This window comes from Paramormyrops kingsleyae, unplaced genomic scaffold, assembly GCF_048594095.1.
Source record: "Paramormyrops kingsleyae isolate MSU_618 unplaced genomic scaffold, PKINGS_0.4 ups173, whole genome shotgun sequence".
Classification (NCBI taxonomy): Eukaryota; Metazoa; Chordata; class Actinopteri; order Osteoglossiformes; family Mormyridae; genus Paramormyrops; species Paramormyrops kingsleyae.
In genome coordinates, this window is record NW_027326111.1 from 25,689 (window position 1) to 37,963 (window position 12,275).

At 43.2% G+C, this 12,275-nt stretch overlaps 1 pseudogene; it reads right to left on the reverse strand.

The window, feature by feature from the left end:
* Window positions 1-9,169: 9,169 nt before the first annotated feature.
* LOC140587228 (uncharacterized) lies at window positions 9,170-11,582 on the reverse strand (annotated as a pseudogene).
* Between the last annotated feature and the right edge of the window lie 693 nt (window positions 11,583-12,275).

The following is a 12,275-nucleotide window of genomic DNA, read 5'->3' on the forward strand; positions in this document are numbered from 1 at the left end:
CTGGCTGCGAGTGAAGCATGTGAATGATCCATTGCTGACCCAAGTCAGGGGTTAGCTGGAGGTAACCAGAGTAGAGGGAGGTCTCCATACTCCACCTGGAGATCAAGGCTCTCTACTCACTGTGGAGAGCCGGGAGCACAGCAGATTGCTGTACTGGCACTGGTGGCCCCTAGATGGCAACAAGCACCTGCTGCTGGTGCCCCAATAGCTTCAGTCCCATGGTCCTGAGGGTGGTACACTAGCCAGGCACTTTGGAGCGGCAAAAACTGCAGAAACTATGTTGCTACTTCTATTGGTTCAGTGTCAGCCAGGACACTGAGCTGTTTGTGCATTCCTGCGACGTGTGATCTGCCCAGAAGGGGCCCAGGCAGTAAGTAGTTAATTATATTGAGATGGGATACCGGGAACTGCTACATGCTCGTGGCTGTGGATTGCTTTAGCAAGTGTCCCAAGATATACATGGTTCCAAATCATAGTGCAGTGACCACAACCGAGAAACTCATAGTGAAGTTCTTCTGCTGCTTCGGTGTGCTGCAAGAGCTTCAAGGCCCGAAGAACTGCCTTATAAAGCTCTCATGTATTCTCCACTATGGATACCTTGATAATGAAGAATAAAAGCATCCTTAATGCTTATACTGCTGAATATAATGCATTGTAAAGGCATTATACACTCACCTAAAGGATTATTAGGAACACCTGTTCAATTTCTCATTAATGCAATTATCTAATCAACCAATCACATGGCAGTTGCTTCAATGCATTTAGGGGTGTGGTCCTGGTCAAGACAATCTCCTGAACTCCAAACTGAATGTCAGAATGGGAAAGAAAGGTGATTTAAGCAATTTTGAGCGTGGCATGGTTGTTGGTGCCAGACGGGCCGGTCTGAGTATTTCACAATCTGCTCAGTTACTGGGATTTTCACGCACAACCATTTCTAGGGTTTACAAAGAATGGTGTGCAAAGGGAAAAACATCCAGTATGCGGCAGTCCTGTGGGCGAAAATGCCTTGTTGATGCTAGAGGTCAGAGGAGAATGGGCCGACTGATTCAAGCTGATAGAAGAGCAACTTTGACTGAAAGAACCACTCGTTACAACCGAGGTATGCAGCAAAGCATTTGTGAAGCCACAACACGCACACCCTTGAGGCGGATGGGCTACAACAGCAGAAGACCCCACCGGGTACCACTCATCTCCACTACAAATAGGAAAAAGAGGCTACAATTTGCACGAGCTCACCAAAATTGGACAGTTGAAGACTGGAAAAATTATGTCTGGTCTGATGAGTCTCGATTTCTGTTGAGACATTCAAATGGTAGAGTCAGAATTTGGCGTAAACAGAATGAGAACATGGATCCATCATGTCTTGTTACCACTGTGCAGGCTGGTGGTGGTGGTGTAATGGTGTGGGGGATGTTTTCTTGGCACACTTTAGGCCCCTTAGTGCCAATTGGGCATCGTTTAAATTCCACTACTTCCTGAGCATTGTTTCTGACCATGTCCATCCCTTTATGACCACCATGTACCCATCCTCTGATGGCTACTTTCAGCAGGATAATGCACCATGTCACAAAGCTTGAATCATTTCAAATTGGTTTGTTGAACATGACAATGAGTTCACTGTACTAAAATGGCCCCCACAGTCACTAGATCTCAACTCAATAGAGCATCTTTGGGATGTGGTGGAACGGGAGCTTCGTGCCCTGGATGTGCATCCCACAAATCTCCATCAACTGCAAGATGCTATCCTATCAATATGGGCCAACATTTCTAAAGAATGCTTTCAGCACCTTGTTGAATCAATGCCACGTAGAATTAAGGCAGTTCTGAAGGCAAAAGGGGGTCAAACACCGTATTAGTATGGTGTTCCTAATAATCCTTTAGGTGAGTGTAGATGAGAGCTTCATAAAGCATTCATAATGCATAATACAGGTGGTTGTAAAGTGTTATGCTTTTTGATGAATATTTATAGCCATGTTTATAATGGCTTATGAATCAGAGCATGTGAGCGGAGCGGAGCGGTGAGAATTTCCGCTCCTCGCTCACGAGGCTGTTGGCTCCGCCCGCTCCTCCGCTCTAATTCGCACTAAGCCGCTCCGCTCAACACCGCTCCTCGCTCCACTAAAACGTCCTCCCGCTCCAGTCAAATCGCTCCACGCTCGCTCCAATTTAAAAGAGGGACAAATAATCTGCATGCCTAACAAATGTCACCTTAAACCGAAGCCTTATGTCATAAAGAAATATGAGCAACGACAACATTGCCAGTCAGAACAGAAAATATTTATTTTTAAGCAACCTATCGGCAACAACGGACAGGTTTGGAAATGGCATTCCACACAAAAATAGGCTTAAAAATAAAGGAATCAGTGGGCTTAATAGCCTAAAGAATATACAGACACGTTTTAAATTCCTCAATTTTTTTCTGTTGATGCAGCACGTCTCTAAAATAAAAATTTACGTTACGTGAAATTAAAAAAAAATCTTATTAGACCTACTTTGAATGACAAAACGAATTTATTTGATTACCAATATTTACTTTATAGGCTTTTAGACTTTAATTTACTTTATAGACTTGATATGCTACAACCATATAAAACTTGCACGCGTTTTGCTCTGGCTTCCGCTTGTTCGCGTAGCACACTCATGTTTCTGAGAAAAGTGATTCCAAAGTGAATTCCATTTCGGCCAATTTGTGTAACAGTCTTGATAATTGTACAGATGAATTCTGGGTAGATTTGGGCACGCCTCAGAATTGTAGTGTGAGCGGTATCGGAGCGAAATTGGAGCGAGACAAAGCGACCGCTCCAGCCTTAATTAAAAAACCGCTTGGCGCTCTGACCAAATTCTGCCCGCTCCGCTACTCGCTCACGCTCCGCTCACATGCTCTGTTATGAATGCATTATTATTTGTTGTTAATGTATTTATAAATTACTAAAAACATGGCCTTTAAGCAAAGCGTTACCGGCAGGCAACACCAGGTCCAGCGACTGTCCAATAGATGCACGCAGCCGCGAGCAGGACTTTAACATCGGAGACCCAGTTTGGGTGTGGTGTCCCTTCGGCCAGAAGGGGCGGTCACCCAAGGTGGACAGTCATTGAGGAGGACTGGGAGAGATCCTCGTGTATCTTCTTGATGTCATCTATCACCTGTGGCTGCCTAAGTCAGAAAAGACTCTGGTCCTCCACATGGATCATCTGGCCCCATGTCACCCCCTGGTCCGATCTGACCCCCCTGCAGCAGCCATGGATGAGGACACCCCTGAAAAGGCACATACGTCTGGGACCCTGGAGATTGAATCATTGTAAAGGTCCATCCATAACAATGCTGACTTACCCTATGCTTGTGGGACTTTGTTGTGGATCTGAGGGACACCAGAGATGGGTGATCCTTTAGGTGGGGGCAATGTGATGCCGTGGTGTTATTTGGTAGGACCGATTATGCAGTTAACTGGCATGCCTTGCACCGCACAATGCAATCTGCAATCTGTAAATAGTGTACTGTACATTAATATGTGTATTTATGTAGTAAATAATGAATGTCAGAATTGTGTCATGTTTGCCATGGAATGCACATGTGTTAGTGTAACCCTAAATATTATAAACTACTCCTAATTCCAGAGAACTGATTTTGTATCTTGGAAGCCAAGTAGTTAAGCCAATGCAAATGGATGAACCAAACTATGGCCATAGAGTCTCTTTTCTGCTTCCAAGATCTGAAACTCATGTGACCTTCCAGTGTTTTTAATCTGCCTACTTCAAGGCTTCTCTTACACTTTGGCTCTCTTGGTTCTACCCATACTGTACATGTATATGGACAAATTACAGGCTTTAGTACCTGCAAAATGAGGATGTAGTTCATATTCGTGGCTCCATCTGAGCCATTTGTCATTGTAGTCTGAAATATAACTGCATTACATCTAAGAAGCTTGGTAGTTCTTACCCTGCCCCGCTGAGCTATAATAAAACACACATACTTAATCATAACCCAAGAGCTGCTTATGTTGAGTGACTTTATCAGAAGGATTCAATTCAAACTTGGCATAATTGAAAATAATTTGACTTGATTGCAAAAAATGGCTTTAAATTCAGAAAAAAATAAGACCATGAAAAAATCATGAAAAAAAGAGTGTATTCTGTGAAAGAAATGAGTTTGCAGCAGAGAAGCTGTGTGAGGCCTTGGTTCTGATGGGCTTTTTTAGGGGCTTGTGTGTTGTTAATTAGAAAAAATGTGTATCCTAATTAAAGTAACCAACACGCTAAGTGAGTGGTTCCCAAAGTGGGGTCACGCGATTTCAGTCAATGTCCATAAATTGTATCCATTATAACTATATTCAGGTACCCCCCGCCTGCCGCCCCATGGCCTGAAAAGTTTGGGAAGCAATGCTCTAAGCTTTAGTATTTATCCCTTAGTCAGAAGATTTTAAATTTGTGTTTACACATATGTGCAGTTACACTCAATGACCCACAGATGGCAACAGAAACATTTTGCCCACACATATTGATTCTTTGCAGACAAATCTGACTTCATAGATTTCCCCAAGCCATCACATCAAAGGCATGATACATTGTACATTTCTTGCCTTTTGTAAATAATAGATAGCGGCTAATCAAAATGAGATAACATTTTGATATATTTTTTATAAAAAAACAGTACCCCCTCCCATTTCCTTAGTTTATGTCCTTTTCTATTCATGCACAGTTAATCAAAAGAAAAATAAATATTATAGTAAAACCAAAAGCCAGATAAATCCCAGATATATCAATTGGCAATAAGGACAAATGAACTGCAGCTCTGAGAGTTGTGTGGAGTAACAGGGTCAGTACAGATGTTAGGTAATTTTAGCCATTTACTTATGCTATTCAGAGAATAGTGATTGATAACTGCAGTGGAGATTACTGTGCAAAGGCTGAAATAAAATGCTGAAAATCACCAAAGCCCTAAATCACCTCATACAATTGCAATAGGGATTTTACATTGACTGTCTTTTTAATGATAGACATAATTACTTAACACAATCCAAAACAAAACATATGACATTTTACATCTTATTCTGTCTAAACAAACAATGGACTTTAACAGGTTTAGTTTAAAATCTTTTGTTGTTGTTTTTTTTTTTTTGGCGGGGGTGGTATTTGTACATAGACATTTCGTAAACCTTTAATCTGCAGTCTTTACAGAGACTGCATGCTTTATTCAAAAGGAAAGTCAAAGAGAATTACCTCAGGTCAATTAGCCAGTAGCCAGCAGCCTGCTTTGGTGTGGGGTTTTCTGCTTTGACTCCCTGTTTTCCTCTCAGGGGAAGAAAGACCACTGGTGCACAGTGTGACACTGCTATGTCATGAGAAAGAGCAGCAGCGCCAGCCTCCTTATGTGCGGGAATGAGAGCTTAGATTGGCTTACATTTCTTTAAAAGTACTGTAATGATTCATATGTTGTCAGTGTATTCTCTTGACTTCAGGGAATACAGGAATACATATGGTTTTAGAACCAGTCTGTCACCACCATCTCTGTTGCTTCAGACACATTGGTATTTAAGGTGATAACTCAAAAACTGCTAGATGGATCTATTTCAAACTTTGCAGAGACTTTGCATGGGTGCCATACTGGAACTCTTAAACTTTTGTGACAGATCACTCAAAATTGAAGCAATGCTCCTTAGTGGCAGCAAAAGCAAGGATGAAAGCAGACAACATTTGACCTTGTGAATGCGATAAGTCAAAAAATATTTCATAGATGTTATTGCTACTTTGAGAAAAATATTAAATTGATGTAAATATAAACCAAATATATACCAAAAATGAAGGGATAAGTGGCGGCTAAGGAAGGAAACGGCACCTGTGGAAGACAGTCTTGTGAACACAGTAACTTTAAAAGTATTGTACGAATGTTTTTCCAAACTTTTCAGGCACACAGTATGGGTGACAAACTGGAAGTGATCAAATTATGAGACAGACCACCCCAAACCAGAAGTAGCACTGCATAGTAATAGCAAAAAAGGGGCAGCTTAAGACATTTGATCCTGTTAGCACAATAACCCAAAACATGTTGTAAGGTTGACGCTCTGGAGCAGATCAAATTTTGACACTAATCGCAACAAAACTGAGGGAACAGCACTTAGTGACTGCAAACAGAAGGATGAGATGATTAGAGGCTTATCTTCAATCTATTTATTATTATTTACTCTATTTGCCCAATTTCGTCTTTGATGGATCTTATTACCACCTCACAAAAACATTATATGGATGAAAATCTACACCTAAATATGTACCCTTGATCAGATCCAAAATTGCAATTGCAAGAACAGAAGGTAACAAAACTGTATTCTAAATCATTAATCAAGAATCAATAAAATCAGTAATATTTGTAATAATATTACAAATCAATAATAGAGATTTGCTTTTTTCTTGTCTGAAAGCATGAGTGTCACACCAGAGTTGGCAATCCTGCTTCAAAGGCTTCCATTTTCCCACTTTCAATAGTAAAAAAAACATTTTTTTAAATAAGCCCATTATTATACATTGTAGATATTTTAGCCAGCTGTTCTTGAAAGTCAGTTGTTTCATGGTTAATATTACAATGACTACACATAGAAGAATCGTCTGTTTTTAATGTAAGGGTTACAGCATACAAAAATATCACATAATTCCATAATTCTATTGCCAGAATACATATCTGTGTTCCTTTAAATTCCTTTAAATTGGTCATAAATTCACAAATTATAAACAGTGAAACATAAGTACTTGACAGTGATTGAACTCAAGGTTATTGACCAAAGGATATTAACTCTCAGTGGAGATTAATTCTCAGCAGAAATTTGATTCCAAGCTCAACCCAAGTGTACTCCAGCTGCATGAGCTCAAAGAGCGAGGCTGTTTTGTACGCCTCCTCCCCTCTTCCCATTGTGCTGCTGACTCATCCTTGGCCCATTTAACTGTCCTGTATTTTTCACTGGCATCATAGCAGAAACAGCAAAGACTGCGATTTACAATTCCACTTTGGACATTCAGTCCCCAGAGTTTATGCAGCCATACTGTATTTTGAGTATTTTAGCTGTTAGCCAAGCAAAAAAAAAACAAGCTAAAAATGATAAGTTGTTAAGAAATAGAAACAATGAAAATGTCTGTCAACCTATAAAAACAATGAAATCTAATCAAACAACAACCACAACAACAACAATAATATATATATATATATATATATATATATATATATATATATATATATCACATTTCATACATGCAAAAAGATTGAATAAATAAAATATTTATTCAAATTCAAAAGAAGGATAAAAAGAAAAACATTGAAAGGCACAAAATGAATAAAATATTTAACAGGAATTACATCACAGATTACACTGAAGATAAAAACAAAAGAAGAAACAGAATGGTAACTAAAAATGGCTCAAATTAATAGATACATAAAAGTTACAGTTAAAGACTAATGTAAACCAATGCATTTTCAGATGTTTTTTGTAAAGCAAATACTGAATGTCTTTGCTACCAAAAAAAAGCCCTTCTTTCATCAAGTTTCACCACTAAATATGTTTAGTAGACCAGTATCTTTCAACTCAATTTGTATCATAGTATGTTAGACATTCAGTGATATGCACTGTATGAATGTACTAAACCATTAAGTGGTTTAAAAATCAGTAAAATGATTTTTAAATTAATTGCAAAAGAAACACTGTGCCAGTGACAGTAAGATGCTTAGATATGCAATTTAGGGGAATTGCTGCTTCCAGGTTGCCCTGTCTGTATTCTATGAGTGTATTGTCTGGGTGCACCTTGTCTTGGCCTTTTCTGACAGACTCCAAGCTTGTTCTTCTAATGGACGAGCAATTCTAGGAAAACTCTTAGGGACACTTACCTTTTCTCTCTATTATTTCAGACAGTCCATTCACATGGGTCGATGCACATGTGACATTTGCTTAATCCCATTATTAAAATCTATTTTTAGATTATAATAGGGTTGATGTATTGCTGTCCTGTAGATATTTAAATACGTTTTGACATTTACTAAATATTACATTGCTTTGAAATAAACAGGCCTGTCTCTCACTAAAGCGCAAACTTAGCAGGTCCACGTTTGAAGTGTTTCTTTTCTATATTAATGAAAGAAAACCTAGCAGTTGATATTCAGCTTGCTTACCTGATTTAATATTTCAATAATTAATTCATACTTGACAAACTTGGGTCTTCGCATAAATAAATGCAGAAATCTATTCCTTTGGACAGTGTGACCAGTTGTCACATCAGGCAGGGGAGGGACAACCCACAATGCAGCGTCTTCCAGGAAAACCCCATGAAGGGGACTTCATTCAGGGAAGCAAAACAGGACCAGAAGCACGGACAAGCAACAATGACTAGACTAGCGGGCACAGGACTTGGGAGCACTTGTGTATTTAAGTCACACAAGGTCTAACACACGACAGCTGGGAGTAATTAACTAGGGGGCAGGAACATAAGGTGAGACTAACAAACCCCAGGCATGGCTCAACAGGGTCAGGGCAGGGAGGGGACCCTGGGTACCCAACACAGGGATCAACAAGGGGACAAGGCACCAAACAAGACCAAGCAGGACAAAACCAGATGGAACGGGGCATATCCCTAGGTGGGCACCAATGTGGGACATGAGACCAGACATCAGAGGGACACAGAACAAGCTGAACTGAACAGTGGGACTGACATGAGGGGCTAGAACGCTGACAATAGGGCACATGCAGACCAAGGACCTTGGGGGAGACAAAACAACCAGAACATGACTCAGGACTGACCAGGCAACATGGCAGGGATGCAGACTAGATATGAATAAACATTAGACATAGGACTAAACCGGACGGAATGCAATGGAAATCCAAATGGACTCCATACACACCAGGGCAGACTTCACAGACACAGACATTAACGGGGAACTGGGGAAAAGAGGGAAAGTATGACACAGGGACAGACAGGACAAGACATAACCAGTGAGGACAGATAGGTAGGAGTACCATGGGGACAGAAGTGTGAATAGGACAGGGAACCAGGAATTTAAATTCATCTCTAGGATGCATCATCAGTGATGTTCCCGGGGTCATTGGGGGTTTCGGGTCTTTCAACATCAGACCCCCTCACACATAGGTGACCCATCTGGGATTGATCAAGTCCCGGATTGCATCCCAGCAGCACTTACCCATGTGCTCCACTGCGTGGCTTTTTCTGCAGCTTCAGTGATGGAACGTATGGCTCCCCTCTTGACAGCTCCGGTTACTCCAAGACCTACCAGAGCTCTACATAATGACCGGCCAGCAAACCCCCGGCAGCCCACTTCAATTGGCTCACAGGAAGCCCGCCAATCCTGGCCTCTACACTCCTCCACCATGTCTTCGTACTTTGCCAACTTCCTCTCATGCGCCTCCTCCATGTGCTCTTCCCACGGCACAGTTAGCTCCCACATGATAACCTGCTTGGTGGTGTCTGAGTAGATAAGCAAGTCTGGGCGCAGTCTTGTCTGAGTGATGTGTTCGGGGACCTTTAGCTGTTTCCCAAGGTCCACTCTCAACTGCCAATCTGAGGCTGTGGACAGCCGCCCTACACGCATCTGTGGGCGGGAATGGGGCTTCTCTCCAGCTTTTTGGAAGAAGATGGCATTACGCACCTGGTCATGGCACCAACGATAACGCCCATCGGCCAGGGCCTTGGGGCAGCTGCTAAGGAGGTATTGAAGGGATCCTCTTCCAGCACACAGGGGGCAGGAAGGTGTCTCACTCTTGCCCCAGGTGTGAAGGTTTGCAGGGCTAGGCAAGGTGTCATACACAGCATGGACCAGGAAACAAATTCGGTGGCTATCTGCCCGCCACAGATCTGCCCATGATACCTTCCACTGCTGCATGTTCTCCCACCTTGTCTAGGCTCCCTGCTGTCTGAGTTCCACCATCTTGCTGCTTCTCACTTCCTCTACACCTGCATGCACTTCCTCCTGGAGAAGATGTTGTCGCTCCTTTCCTTTGGCTGTGCAAACCTGACTACTTCGGAAGAAGCCCAGGCCTGATCGCCCTCTTGCCACCGTCCTGACAAGGGCCTTCTGTCTCAGCCGTGCCTCTGCCACCTGTAGCTCTCTGGCAGTGCTCCACTTCCTGCCTGTGTGGACCTCAATGCCCGCTGCTGCCACTTTGGGGTCCCTGGAGTCTCTGTACTGCATGGCCTCTCTTGTCCGTGTCACCACAAACTCTTCAGAGAGGCCACTGAAAGGGAGCTGAAGAGTGTTTGTGGTCCCGTACAGGGCAGCGCTACTCAGACTCCTCGGAAAACCAAGCCACCTACGCAGATAACTGCTGATCATCTTCTCCAGAGCTTCCACCGTTGACATTGGGACGTCATACAGTAACAGTGGCCACAAAACCCTGGGAAGAATGGCATGCTGGTAAATCCAAGCCTTAAAACGACCAGGCAAACCAGATTTATCAACCTTGGTAAGCCAGACTCCTAAATCCTCACGGGTTTTGTGGATGGCAGCTGTGTCCTTCAAGCTACAGTCGAAGAGTTTCCCTAAACTCTTGACTGGCTTTTCCGACAGTGTTGGAATGGTGGTCTCAGAAATCTTAAATCGGAACTTATCCGTAACATTCCCCCTCTTCAAGACCAGGGACCTTGACTTTGCTGGCTTGAAACTCATGACATGAGACTCTCCAGCCCTCATAAGATCCACCTGCTCTCAGGGACTGATGAAGTCATCACAGTCAGGTCATCCATGTAAGCTCTGATAGGTGGCTGCCGCACTCCAGACTTGGTCAGTGGCCCGCGACACTCCACCTCTGCAGATTTCATCACCATGTTCATGGCAAGGGTGAAAAGGGATACTGAGATGGTGCAACCAGTAATAATTCCCTTCTCAAGCCTATGCCACCCAGATATAAAGGACCCGGAGGTCATTCTCATCTGGAAATTGTTGTAGTAGTCCAAGATGAGGTTGTTAATCTTGTTGGGGACATGGTGTCTGCGAAGAGTCTCCTCGACCAGGGTAGCATTAAGTGGAAAATACTGGTGGGACAGGTCACTGAAACATATGGGTGAATCGACAAAACTGGGTATCTTCTGGACCCTAGAAGACAAAATAATTGATGTGGAGGATAGGCTCTCCAGAGCATGTGCCCTGGAGAGGCAAAACCCCTCAAGGGTACAGGAGTCAAGGGCTAACATAGACTAACATGGCTGGGGGGTGTTGAGCAATCTACAGGTCCAGAGGGTGCCAAGGCACAGGCAGAACCAGACAGCATTAAGGAACTGGTGGAGCTGGAAGGGCCAGAAGGACCAGAACTGAGGACGCCAATGGGATATAGCAGCGAGGAGCCTACAGGGAATGTGGCTCTGTTTGGGTCAGGAGCCTGTAGTACTAGCTCAGTGTCAGGTTCGGGACAGGAGGCCAGAGGCACTAGGCCGGATGATGAGGCAGCCATGGGGACCTCCAGTAGGCACTTCTGCTCCTTTCCACTACTGGAGCTGATGAGAGGAACAGCGGCGGGCAGTGGAGAGTTGGCGAGCGGAGCAGCCTCCTCTGGAGTGGAATGCTGCACTGTCCTTTTCAGCACAACGCAGATGTGCCTCATCTTCTATCATGTTTTCTTTCATTAATATAGAAAAGAAACACTTCTATCATCTCCAGAGTCGTTATTGTCGGCAGGTCCTGGGCAAGTGGGCTAAGCAGTACAATTGCATCGGGAGAATCCTTCGAGAGCTTTGAGACTGTCCAGCAGCCTGGGCACGTGAGGATTCACTGGCTTGACCAGGGGAAGAAGGAGCCAAGAAAGGTGCAGGAGGAAGTGGTTTGGGGATTGCACCTCCTGTATGCCACAGGCTCATTGTCTGCCATTAGCTCCAATTGCTTGCATTAGTCAGACTCAGAAACCGGCTTTACCTCCCCAAAGGTAAGAACTCCCTGAGGGGCCAAAATGGTCATCGGTGCGAGTGACGGGTTCAGCCTCTTTGGAGGATATTGTTGCAAAGTAGCCTGGACCAAGCACAGTTCCCTAGTTCCTATTATTATTATTATTATGGTTTGATTTACATTTGAGTCTTGTCAGTTATTAAAGGATTTTCAGAGGTGGTAGACTGAGAGAATGATAAATCTTGAAAGTATGCTTTTGATGTATCTGAGCATAAATATTATATAGTTAATAACTACTTCTTCTTCAGCTCTCAGCGGAGGCGGACGCACTTCTCTCCCTCTCTCTCCCCTTATCTTCCCTGCTTTGCTCTTCTCGTCTCGTCCAGTCTACTGTCTTATACTTGAGAGACTCTCT